General features: G+C 38.9%; 1 protein-coding gene across 8 annotated transcripts in view; it reads left to right on the plus strand.

Moving 5' to 3' along the window:
• Positions 1–11,669, plus strand: part of XRCC4 (X-ray repair cross complementing 4) — a 270,818-nt gene that overhangs the window by 213,734 nt on the left and 45,415 nt on the right. For 5 of the 8 annotated variants that reach the window (XM_044384058.2, XM_044384064.3, XM_057307396.1 and 2 more), the window contains one exon: positions 1,428–11,666. The exons of the other annotated variants lie outside the window; for them this stretch is intronic. The gene's annotated coding sequence lies outside the window, so the exon portion shown is untranslated. Of the gene's footprint in view, positions 1–1,427; positions 11,667–11,669 lie in introns of those variants that run through there. 8 annotated transcript variants of the gene reach the window in all.

Here is an 11,669-nt window from a genome sequence, read left to right on the forward strand (position 1 = left end):
GTGAAGATCCACAGAAGATAAAAGATCCAGCTAGGGGGGTAAGAGAAATTGGTAGGGTTGGGGACAGTGAACTGAGGATGAAGCTATCTGCCAGATCAGAGAGAGTGCGAAGGGTAGTGGAGGTAGGGATTTGAGGTTAATGTTCAAGTTTGTAATTGTGAGTCCATAGAATGAAGGAGACAAAAGTTAGAAGGCATCCTGGAAGGAATATTGGCCAGGTGGATTTAGTGTGAAACTAAGTTATGTAATAAAGACATAATAAGAATTGAGCTCTATACTTCAAGCTGACATTTCTGTGGGAAGATATATAGTGCCAGAAATCTTGAGGTCATGGGGCCCTTTCTGGATATCTGGGAATGAGAAAGGAAACCAGTCAATGGGTCCTCGACAGATACTGCCCAGAAGCAGCCAACCCTCTTCCTTTTGTGTCTCTAATTCTTGCACTCAGTGTTATTTATGGAATCCATTTTTAATAAAGTGAAATTAAATAGCTGGATCTAAATTCATGAACGACCTCATGAATTTGCCTATACATCAGGAAATGCAAAACATAGGTATTAACACAATTTGTAAGGGAGAATGATAGTAATAAAAAAAACTATCCATTTCTAGCTATTGTCTGAAATAAAATTTTTCACTGCTGTTCTGAAAACTTCCAATGCGTGCTTTTCAGGAGGGCAGATTTCATTTGCAAGTGTTCTGTGAGCAAGCCTGCAGTGATTTTGTCCATATTTTGATAATCAGAAAAAGGTACCTTGAAAAATACATGACAAGCATTTTGTGCCTGCTTCATAACTGACCATCCATCTCCTGTCCTCTCATCTACTAACTCCCACTGCTGATCTAGTCCACCTAAAACACTCTCCAGCCTACTTTCTACTCACTTTCTCCCTTTCAGTTATCCACGTGTCATTTCATTTACCAACTATCATCATCACTTTCTCATTTTCCTGTGCATGCGAATAAGATTCATTACAAATTTTAATTGTTCATATGTTATTTTTCTTCCCTCTTTTGGAGGCCCTTCATCCTAAACTCTCATCTCAAAATCTCACAGGGAACTGTATTTTCTGAATGAGGGTCTCTTTGTCCCTGAAGGCTCTTGGTTCTTCAGGAAAGGAGAGGGAGATTGGAGCCTGCACTATTCTCATTAAGAGCAGGAGCAATTTTGGTGACTACTGTTTCAGTAAAGAGAACATAGGTTAGTCCTGAACTACTTATGTTTGGTTTAGAGACAGTCTCCAACTTAATTACTATCTTAGAAATAACACAGCCAGGCAAATATACGTAGGTGGAGTAGACAATTTTTATGGAACCTGCTCGTACAAGACCCTTGTAGGAATCTGTCTTAACTCTACATTCCTCTGAAAACTGAGCCTTAGATAAGGGCTTGCATACAGGCAATTTATTTGGGAATCTGATCTCAGGGAGCAGGAGTGCTGGACTGGAAGCATTTAAAAGGAAAGGAGGAGAAACCAGTGCAAGGATGCCGTATCAAGGCGGCCAGCCCTAAGGATGACATGCTCCACGCCGCCAGGATCTTCTGAGGTACCTTCTGAAAGTTGTCTCAGGACTGTACATCCAAGGAGAGAAGGGGAGAAGTATTTATCCATGGGTTGCTGTTTCCATTGCTAAAGGGTGTCCTGAAAGGCTTGTTCCCATATATTTCACTTGGCCCCCGTTTAATACGTAGCAGGTTCTTGCAGGTGACCAAAGCTGCAGTCTCAGGGAAGCCCCAGACAGGAGACAAGAGCAGCACAGGGATGGTTATTGCCTGAAGTAGAGCAAAACCTGCCTGGATCTGATTGCCAAAGAAATGGCAGCTATTGAGGTGGTGCCCAGAGGATTTTGAGGTGGTGTACAAGGGGCCTCCAATATAGTACCCTTGTTTTATGTTCCTGCCCCTGCCCTGCCTCCCGACCCGAGCCCTAGCTTACTAGACCAGAGAAAGAAATGGGACCCTCATGGCGTGGCCAAACTTGAGTTCCCTGAAAAAGCCGCTATGTAAGTTGGAACGGAGATGGATTAGAAGAAAGAGAAAGCAGAGCAGAGGTGAGACTGACTGGGAGAGCAGCCAGGGCCCGGAGCAGCCTCAGGTCCTTCTGTGGTGCAGAGCCGGTTGCAGTACAGGCATATCTCTAAGAATTACTACTCCCTTTTCTGAGGTCTTATTAGTGAAATGGTTCTTTAAAGCAAAGCAAAAAGGGGTACCCAACTAATAAGGAAATCAAATATTTTCTCCACTGAACATTTTAATTAAGTTTTATTTTCTTCAATTAACAAGTTGTCATGAGTTAACACTACCATTAAAAGAATATTTCAAGTGAGCTTTAATCTAGATTGGTATAGACGAACTTTGGAATATGAGGGGAAAGTAAAACCACTTTTATAATTAAAATTTATATAGTTTTTATAATATAAATTTTAAAATCATTAAAATGCCATTATATATAGCTAAGATCTTACCTACATTAGATGTGTCTTCAAATCACTGGTGGATTTTATTTTTTTTTTCATCGATGGATTTTAGTGATAGTATGAAATGTCTAGGATCTTTGGCAACATAGGACAGTACTGTACATTTTACTTGAAAATGAGCTTTAAGTGTAAGGTGTCGTCAGGTTGCCACCATTGGTAGATTAATGTGTATGCTAATCCTTTAAAGAATACAAAGCAGTATACTTTTTCTTGATCTTAGCAAACAGTGAAAAGACTACCATCAAGTTGTAGCATTCTTATATGATGACAATGGGTTCTCTGTCTCTCTTTCTCTCATATGAGATCTGATTGAAAAACTTGTGAGACTTCTAGATCCCCTATGAGGACGAGATGCTGGTGGTGGCGATGGGAGCAGTGTGCTTTGTCATCGTGCTTTGCAAACATTTAGGGAATTCATCTGAAGTTTTTCAGAGCCTCTATTGAGTAAGATTGGAAACAATCTTGTTCTGCTCCTTTAAGAGAGACAGTATATCTCTCTGAGGAACTAAGTTTACAGAGGGGTACTTAGATTACTATGGAACGTTAAATTATTGTTAGTAAATATTTACTTTCCACCACCACCACTCCTTTGACTTGCTTTGGACTATAAAATGTGGGTGAAATAAAAATATTCCAGTGTTTGAGCCTGGATGTTAAGAGATATTACATGTTTCTGTTTTTTCCTCTGGGAGCTTCTAATCTCTGCTGTGAGAGAAACATGCCCCAGGTAGCTGCCGTCCCTCCTGCCTAGGCCCCTGATGGGTTATGGAGCAGAACTGGACTCATTCCTAATCTGGAGTCAAGCTCACTACCCTGAAACCTTTAGAAGAGCCATCCATCTGACCCCATTCTAGATAGACTGAACTATAGTCAACCATGGTGACTGTGAGCATGAGAAAAATAGCTTGCTATTCATAGCCACTGAGATTTGGGCTAGTTATATAATGGTATTTTGACAATAGCTGATGAATAAAACTCATATAGAATAACATACAGTGACAGCTTTGCATTTGTGGTAGCTTTTTGTATATACATGGCACAAAAATCTGGTGTCTTCCGGCCGGAATTTGCTAATAGAGTAAGTAGGAATTATATATGTGGATTTGAGAATGAGATGAAGCCACGTTTCTACACTATGTCTGCCACCTGTTAACTGTCTGAGTCTCGGCAACATATTTATTTTCTCTGAACTTACGTTTTCTCATCCATGCAATGAAAATTAAATAAGCTAATGCAGATGAAGCACTTAGCACAGTGCCTGCTGCACAGTAAGTGAAGCTTGTATAGAAGCCCTTGTCATGAGTGTCACTATTACACTATCAAATCAGCGTATAACGGATCAGCGTACAGTTACGTAAAACCAGGTATCAGCTAAATTGACTCTCTCTGAAATTTCTTAGCTCAAGCTCCCCATTCTTGGTCCTTTCTGAAGTCTCATGTTTTTCCCAAGATTTTTGTGAATTCCTGTAGGATTTATTTTCATGGCCATTTCTGCTCTGAATTCCTCCTTCCCCTGGGTTCAGAGTCTCACTTACGTTTTACAGTAAAACAATTTTCTTTTTTCTTTGCTCCATGGTAACTCAGCTACGGAACTCCCCTCCTTTCCTTTGACTTCCATGACAAAAGCACTGAGAAATCTCTGTGTATAGTGAAATTTATTAAAGGTTTGGGTCAGAGAGAGGTAGTTTACCTCAAAGAAAATGATCAATTTATATTTGATTGTATCGTGACTCTGTTCTTTAAAGTCTTCTGGCTTTCCTACTGCCTGAATTTTCCATTGGCAACATGTCACCTTAGAGTCCAACTTCCGGCCATACTGTCCATCCCCCTCTCAGCTTTCCCCCCAGTTCCTGTTATTATGAAGAACTGTTTAGCTCTCTCTTAATTTTGGTCATCCCATGTGTTTATCAAATAGTCATGTGACATGTTTTCATGTAACACTGTACCTAGTATTAAGTGTTGAAATAATACTGTCTGCCCCCACCATATATATAATGTCATGTTAAAAACATGACATGACTTCTAAGCAAAGCAAGACCTAATTGAAGGTATTGACCTATCTCAAAAAATACTATGACCATCAGAAGGGAGGCAGATTTGCCACTGAAGTATAAAAAAGGAGGAACTCCAGAGGAAAACATTGTAAGTGTCTCCCCAAGTGCTATCTACGGAAAAGAAAAATATCCCAGAGCTTTAAGTATGTTTATGTATTTACCCATTAATTCATTTATTCATATTCTCCCCCAAAAGATAAAATTGCAACTCAGTGTTGTCAATAACTGGTTGTCTTTCCTTATGGTTTGAAATCTCAAAGTGTGGTTACTTCTGATATGGAGACAGATTTTCAGACTCAATGATGTGTCATCCAAAGGCTATGCTTGTTTAACAAGAATTTTATGTTCTGCAAGAATGATGGCGTTTGAGGAAGGTGAGAGAAAAAAGAAAGTATTTAATAAAACAAATACTAGCATTTTTTTGAGGAATTCTATATAAAATATTGCCATTTCTGAAGAGCATTTCTCTCTTCCTTTGATTTTTCCATTATAGCCCTAACCTACCATATATGATATCAATAACTTTCATAATTGCCTGCAATCAGCAACTGTTAAGTAAAGTTTTTTCAGTGATAGTAACTCAATGTGTGTTTTCACTGTTACCACCCTATGTGTCAGTAATCATTCATCTCAAGAATTTGAAATTTGTGGTCTGTGCAAGGACATGGGAATCTGTCCTGTGTCCTTCAGCTTACATGAAATTCTCAACTGTGATTAGAAGAATGCAGATCCTAATGTGTATGTGTTTATTCAGTCATCAAATGTTTACTGAACACTTTGTGTCAAGCTCTATGCCAGGCACTGGGGATATAAGAATGAGTAACGCCATCTTGTCTCACAGTGCCTGGAAGCCTAGACCAGGGAAGGAGGCAGACATGTACACAGCCAGTCAAGATGTGTGACAAATGCTTTAAGAGAGGAGCCCAGGAAGCTCAGAGGGCACAAGGAAGAATCAGCCTACACTTGTTTTGTTGGGAGAGTACAGGAAGAGGTTGTGGGCAAGGGAAACTTTAAGAGAAGAGATGGACGAAGGTTTAGCTGAACTTCTAGGACAACTGAGGATTTGCCAGGTGGCTGAGGTACACTTGGCCATGTGTGAGGCACAGAGGAGTGGGAGAATGTGGCATCAGCAGTGCTTTGTGGCTGGAGTGAAGGGAGAAAAAAAGATGCAGTGTGAGGCTAAGAAGGTAGCGTGGCTCCTCACTGATTTTTAATGCGAATGAACAACTATAGAAGGATCTTAAGAGAAGAAAGGGAGTGACCTGATGCAATTTGTGCTTTTGAAAGAGCAATCTGAAGGCAACACAAGGGCAAAACCACAGGCACCCAGAGGTCTCCCACTTCTCTGCAGGTTGTGTAACTCTCTGATGCTGTTCCCAGCCTGTCTGGAAGATTGTCAAACTCCACTTCATACCAAGCAATATCCACAGATTAAACTTTTCCAACAATCTTTGGAAGTTGAAAGACTCCTGATGGTAGAGTGACACAGTCGGCCCACAACAGAGAGACCCCTTTCTAGTGCCCGGGCTTTGGGCTTTGATACAAGTAAGAGTGGTTTCATCATTTCCTTTGAGAGTGATTTCAGGATTTTTTAACCTCTTGTGAAATTGGCCTCCTTTCTTGAAATTCCCAGCCCTGTTTTGACATTCCCATGTCCGGCGGAATGCGGCTTATACACACCTTTGGAGGAATTGCTGTTGCTGTCTTCATTAATTCACATCTTACACCTCTTGCTGGAGGCTTAGGTGCCACTGTGCTATTGGAAGCAATATTCACATCTCCTTCCTAAGGCTTCAACACGTTATGCAAAGGTACCGGTTCTGGATGCAGAACTTGTGCAGGAGGGAGGGAGTGGAGTTCAATACACTGGTGCCATTCAGTGGATGTGAAATACCGTAAAGCATCATGAAAGAGGGGCTTAAATCCTGAAAGGAGACATTGTGAACTAACCTTTTATTCCCTGGGATTTTGATCCCAGGACAATTAAAAGGTATAGAGTATCCTTTTCCCCAAAATAAAGTGGCAGAAATAACACTTTTGAAAAAATCAAATTACATTTTGTTTTTCAAGTTTCAGCAGAAAACTCAAGACCGTATTTTTCACAGTCTTTCTAGTAGACACACACTCATATTGGCCACTGTTTCTCCATAGATTTCAGTGGGCAAGTGTATGAGGAGGCACTTTTTCCACCTCACTGATGATTTTTGCAGTGGCTGAACTTTATAAAAATATAAAAAAGAATCTTCATGAGTCAGTCTTCCAGTGTACTTGAAAATAATTAGGTTTTCTATCACTTCCCTTTCTCTCCTTATCAGAGAAGCATTTACAACCATACATTCTCTGAATGTGGCTGAATTATATCATAGAATCCTTGAGAATATCTTAAATATTACAATGACTGCTGATGGCCCTGGAGCCCTGACGCGGACGGCATCGCCACTCAGGATCATCTATCAGTCCTGCGAAGAGAACAACCCAGCAGTCTCTCTTTATAAAGAAATGTGAGGTTTAGTCCTTATTTTATTCCATTTAATTAAAAAACAGCTGAAAAAATCCTGTCTTGCATTTTCAACACATGGTTCCAATTAGTGCAGCAGAGCAGGACCCTGAATTTGATAAAGGCACTGACGTGTACCTTTGGTGCCTGGACAATGTACTCTTTCATTTTACAAGGTGGCTGAAGTGCAGTTTTAAATATCTTTTTTAAAATGTTAACAAAAACCCAGGGGTGTAAGCTTAGGAAAAAAGTGAAGAGAAGCGAACACAGTTTTGTTTGAATTGCCTGCCATAGACTTTTAGAACCTTGTATGCAGAGGAGGCTTATTTGGTGAAATCTGCAGTGGGCACTTACAAGTCTGTATGCAGAAAGCATTATGCTTCATGAGACTTGTGCTCAGAGGCTATTAGACGGGAGATCCATCACCTCAGGAAATACCACTTACGGTACTGTAAATTTCCTTCATGTGACCAATCTGCTCAAGAGGTAATGGAAATTCCATTCCAATAAATTGTTGCAGACCATGCTAAAACTGATAGGACACTTGCCTTCAGTGGGACTCTTTCTGGGTAACCTCTGAAAGTTCATATGTTTTTAAATAGGAGAGTAAACCTTTTGTCCCTGAATCTGGAAATTAGATGTGGAAAAGCCTCATTTAGGTCACCACATCCCACCTCCTGCCAAAATAAAGGGAACGAGCAAGAGGAAAAAGTAAGATAAAACAAGTAAAATATTTTATGACAGCTTCACGTGGTGTGTGTTCTATGCTGTCCCAGAAACACTGGAATGATTTTCCATTTCAGGTCATGGGAAAGCATGATGTCTTTAGTCCCAGAAGGGTGAGACACTTAACTGTTATAGGGCCCTTCATGAAGGTTAACAACAAACCTCTTTGTGCCTGGCTTTTATTTTCAGAGCTACCATTCCATTTTTGGCCCACAATTCATAAACTAGAGAAATGTGCCTATCAAGAAGAAACTCCATCTCATAGACTCACTACCAATTGCACTCAGAAATACTATCCCAAAGTGCCAAGGTAAGAACACAAATCTAAATAGAATAAAACTGAGTGAATGGGTTCCTTATAACTAACATCATCTAAGAAAAACAGTCATTGAGATGGTCTTTCTGATGGCCTCAGTGTTGGAGACTGTGTCAACAGCTAAACTGCGTCCCTCCCTTAGTTCCCATAACTATAAATCAACTTTCCGCTTTTCTAGAAGGAGCTCCAAATAGTAACTGAATTAAACTGTAGACAGACTGCCACTCCTCAGCATATGCCCTCTGCTACCACTGGTGATCTGTCTTGATCAGATGACTTAGAAGGAACGAACTATGTCATCTTTGATGATTTTTTTTTAAACAGGCTCATGAATTTTCACCATGAGTTGACTTATTAGTACATAGGTATTATTCTACCTCATTAATGAACCATTCTAGATTTAGAATGTCTCTAAATCTCCAAATCATGGTCTTAACTGAACCATGCTAAAGTCATTGGTCATTTCTATCCTCATCTCAGTCACACGGAGAAACTGATAACTTAGAACACTTGGTCTCTGCTTCATTGTTCTCTCTTGGTTCTCTTCCTATTCCACTGGCTATTCCTTCTTTACTCCTTTTTTGCTTCCTTCTAATTTTCCCAATCTTTATAAAGGGTTCAGTACTCAGACCGCTTCTCTTCACATTGTTGGCTAAGTGGTCTCATCTAGTCATGGCTTTAAGTAACTTTACACGATGAAAATTGCCAACTACCTCTTGGCCTCTCTTCTTGATGTACAATAGAACTGGTAAATCTAACGTTAAATTCTTTATTTTCTCCTCAAACATATTTCTTTACTAGCTTTTTCTGTTTCATAACTAACGACTCTATCCAACCAGGTGCCCAGGCAAAAACTCTTTTGGAGACATCCTTGATTCATCTATTTCTCTCACATCCCACATTCAATTTCTGAGCAACAGACACCCAGAATCTGATTTTTTTTCTTTTTTTTTTTTCTTTTTTACCAACTTCAGAGCTAGAATAAAACAACATCCTCTTTTACCTGGGTTATTGGCAGTATATATGTCCCTCCTGACTAGTCTCCCTTCAGTTTCTTCCCATAGCAGCCAGTAACCATTTAAAATATCAGATCGGGGCATCTGGGTGGTTCAGTCGATTGGGCGTCCAACTCTTGATTTCAGTTCAGATCATCATCTCAGAGTCGTGGGATTGAGCCCCTCGTCTGTGCTCAGCATGGAATCTGCTTGAGATCCTCTCTCTCCCTCTCATTCTGTCCTTTTCCCCGCTTACATGCACACCCTTTCTCTCAAATAAATAAATAAAATATTTTTTAAAAAATCAGGTCATGTTCCTTCTCTGCTCAAAACTCTTCTGTGCCATCCTGCACACCCAAGTAAAAGCCAAGATCTTTACTATCTCTTACAAGGTTCTAACGATTTGCCCCCAGCCAACTCTGTCTCCCTGGCTTTACCTCCTACCCTGCCCTCTTTTTCCCTCTCTCTGTTCCAGCCACAGTCATGTTATCACTGTGCTTGAAAATGCTGTTCCTCTGGCTGTAATGCTTGTCCCTTCAGGTAACTACATAGTCACTCCCTTACTTTCATGTTTCTACTCAGGTTCCATGTTATCAGGGAGGTCTTCCCTGACCATCCTATGTAAAATAGCACCTTTCCCTCTCTATCTGCCACACTCTTGTTTCTCTTGCTCTGATTCATTATTTTCCATAGCACTTATCAGAACTTGACATATTATATAATGCGTTCATTTGTTTGTTGACTGTCTTTTCTCACTAGATTGCCAATACTATTAGAAGAGGGACTTAGTCTATTTTTTACTCCCCTATTACCTTCTTTGCCTAGAGTGGTGCTGTCTATACAGTAGATTGTTAATAGATTTTTCTGAGTAAATGGATTAAATTTTTGTCATGGTAACTACAAGAGCAATAAGGCATGGGAAATTTTGTTGATGGGCTCACTGACATGTTAGTAGAACAAACCCTTAACAGAATCTAACTTGAGAGATTGGTCTAAATTATATCAGACTCTCAAAATGTGTAGTGTTCATGTTTTACTTTTCTTTGTACAAATCATATATCCAAAACTATGTAAGGCTAAAAATGAGATCATTAACTTTACTATTTTTTCTGAGTTTTATTTATTTTTGACAAATAAAATGTGTATATATTTAAGGTGTACAATATAATATTTTGATATATATGTATCATTGTGAAATGATTACCACAGCCAAACTAGTGAACTTATTTATCACCTCCCTTACCATTTTGTGTGTGTGTATGGTAAGAACATTTGAGGTTACTCTCTTAGCAAATTTCAAGTATACAATTTCACTGACAACTATACTCACCATACTGTGCATTAGGTCTCTCTAGAACTTATCTTAAAACTGAAAGTTTGTATCCTTTGATCAATATCTTCCCTTTTCTTCCATCCCGCTGCCTCTGATTACCATTGTTCCACTCTATGTTACTATCTATAAGTTTGACTTTTTTTTTTAAAGATTAAACATTTAATTGACATCACACGATATTTATCTTTCTATGTCTGGCTTCTTTTACTTATCATAAGGTCCTCCAGTTTCATCCATATTCTTGCAAATGACAGGATTTCCTTCTTTTCTTTTCTTTTCTTTTCTTTTCTTTTCTTTTCTTTTCTTTCTTTTCTTTTCTTTATTCATTCATCTGTTGGCAGACAATTAGTTTATTTCTGTATCTTAGCTGCTGTGAATAATAATGCTGCAATGGACTAATTTTCGACAAAGACACCAAGAATACTCATTAGAGAAAGATAGTCTCTTCAGTAAATTGTCTTGGGAAAACTGGTTTGCCACATGCAAAAGAATGAAATAGGACCCTTTATCTTACACCGTACATAAAAATCAACTCAAAATGACTTAAAAACTTAAATGTAAGCCCTAAAACCATAAAACTCCTAGAAGAAAACATAAGGGGTAAGTTCCTTGACATTGGTCTTAGAAATGATTTTTTGGAACTGACACAGCATGAGCAACAAAAGCAAAAATAACAAATGGGACTAAGTCAAATTAAAAAGTATTTACACAGCTAAGGAAACCGTCAACGAAATGCAAAGGCAACCTGTGAAATTGGAGAAGATATTTTCAAATATATATCTAATCACGAATTAAATTCCAAAATATCTAAGGAATTTGTATTTACTTAAACAACAAATAACCCAGTTTTTTAAAATGGGAAAAGGACCTAATAGACACATTTTCAAAGAAAACATGCAGATGCTCAAAAGGGATATGAAAAGATGGTCAATATCACTGATCTTCAGGGGAATAAAAATCAAAACCACAATGAGCTATCACCTCATACCTTGTAGATGGCTGTCATCAAAAAGTCAAGAGATAACAGGTGTTGATGAGGATGTGGAGCAAAGGAAACTTTTGTGCATCGTTGGTGAGAATGTACATTGGTTTAGCCATTATGGAAAACTGTGGAGGATCCTCAGAAAATTATAAATAGGACTACCATGTGGTCCAGCAATCTCACTTCTGGGTATATATCCAAAGGAAATGAAATCATTGTTTTGAAGAGATATTTGTGCCTCCATGTTTTTAAATATCCAAAATAAAGACCTGAGCCTTCACCTTACGT

Source organism: Ursus arctos, unplaced genomic scaffold, assembly GCF_023065955.2.
Source record: "Ursus arctos isolate Adak ecotype North America unplaced genomic scaffold, UrsArc2.0 scaffold_5, whole genome shotgun sequence".
In the NCBI taxonomy this organism is placed as follows: domain Eukaryota; kingdom Metazoa; phylum Chordata; class Mammalia; order Carnivora; family Ursidae; genus Ursus; species Ursus arctos.